The sequence below is a fragment of the Wasmannia auropunctata genome, unplaced genomic scaffold (genome assembly GCF_000956235.1).
Source record: "Wasmannia auropunctata unplaced genomic scaffold, wasmannia.A_1.0 LD335475.1, whole genome shotgun sequence".
In the NCBI taxonomy this organism is placed as follows: domain Eukaryota; kingdom Metazoa; phylum Arthropoda; class Insecta; order Hymenoptera; family Formicidae; genus Wasmannia; species Wasmannia auropunctata.
This window is the reverse complement of record NW_012027415.1, coordinates 15,727-17,647: the sequence shown is the minus strand read 5'-3', so window position 1 is coordinate 17,647 and position 1,921 is coordinate 15,727.

The following is a 1,921-nucleotide window of genomic DNA, read 5'->3' as shown; positions in this document are numbered from 1 at the left end:
GATTAATTTTTGAAGATTGGCGAATAAACGCGTATCCGTCCGCCATACCGCTGAATGCAGGCACGCGGCGAGATACGACCGCCCCACCGCTCGTCAACTACCGGCTAGCTGGGCTAGCAACTACCAGCGATGGAGCGGTCGTATCTCGCCGCGCGCCTGCATTCAGCAGTAGGCGGAAGGATACGCGTTTATTCGCCGATCTTCAAAAATTAATATCTCGTTAACGATTGCGAATTTTGCAAAATGATAGAGGACTTTTCGATTCAGTTTGATCTGTTCTACCAGCCCACGAGATTTTGGGCGGTTATTACCGGACACCCTGTATATTCGTAAAATCTATCACGTTTTATATATGCAACACTTTGATACACATTCCAAAATTAAAAAATTTTATAACAAGCGTATATTTATTACTGATAATGTTAAAAACTGAAGAAATAATAAGCAAATTACATAAGAATAAATAAAAAAACAGAGTTAATGTATTTTTCAAATAAAACGTATGGCTCTTGACAATTAATAATCAAAACTCTTTAAAAATACTTAATATAAATATCAGCTTAAATTAATCTTTACATTAGTTGTTAGGATTGCGTTTTCTAAAACAGTTTACTTAATAATAAATAATCCTCATCTCGAGGAGTATAATATTCAAATGTAAACATACAAATTAACTAATTATTATTAATTCCAGCGTTTATACAAGGTGTCTTATTTTAATAATGCTATAAAATACAAGAGTTATAAACTTATATCTAATTTAAATAAAAAATTTACACATTGTAACAAGCAAATTAAAATAAATCACTTACATTACTTTCTGAATCCCATTCATATTTAATATGATGAAAAATATTAAAAATTAGGTAGCATATCGTTTACATGCAATTTTTTGCAAAAAACCAATTTTTAGGAAAGAAATCGAAATTTTTCTGGATTTTTTTCAATTTGAAAAAAGTAATTTTTTTTTAAATTATATGTAGGTATATTTTATATATTTATACTCTGCGGTTCAGCTGTAATATGTCTTTTCTGGATCACGATAAAAATTGCGATCTTACATTTTAGAACGTTCGATTCGCAATACAGATTCCATCATTTCTAATTTCAAAAGCAATAAAATATATATACAGGGTGTCCCATAATAACCGCACCAGACTTCGTGAGCAGGTAGAACAGATGAAACAGAAAAGTTACCATTTTGTAAAATTCGCAATCGCTAAAGAGATATAAATTTTTGTAGATCGGCGAATAAACGCATATTCGTTCGCCATACCGCTTCTTCTTTCTACCCCTCTGGATTTCGGATCTTTAGGATCCAAGTACCACGGTTCCTATACCGCTGGGCTGCGTTCCAAAATTTATTCAGATAACCAAAATTCTATAGTTAACGTGACATAAACTATAGAGTTTTGGTTACCCGAGTAAGTTTTGGAACACAATCCTGAATGCAGGCGCGCGGCGAGATATAACCGTCCCACCGCTCGTCGACTACTGGCTAGTAACTATACCAGCGTTGGGGCTGGCGTACCTCGCTGCGTGCCTGCATTCAGCAGTAGGCCGACGGATACGTCAATATTCAAAAAAATTAATATCTCGTTAACGATTGCGAATTTTGCAAAATGGTAGAGGAGTTTTCTGTTTAATCTACTCTATCAGCCCACGAGATCTAGGCCCTTATTCTGTACACGTTACCGATGATTCGGTGTCGTTGCGCAGCATTTTTTATTATAAGAAAAGCTGCGCAACAACACTGAAAATCATCAATAACGTATACAGAATAGAGGCCCTAGTGCGGTTATGGGACATCCTGTATAAGTACACCCGCATTAAACAATATATCACATTGCTGACCCGATCACGAATTATTTTATTTTGTAAAACTGATGTCTTATTTTTGTTCTGAAAAATGTCTTAAAAA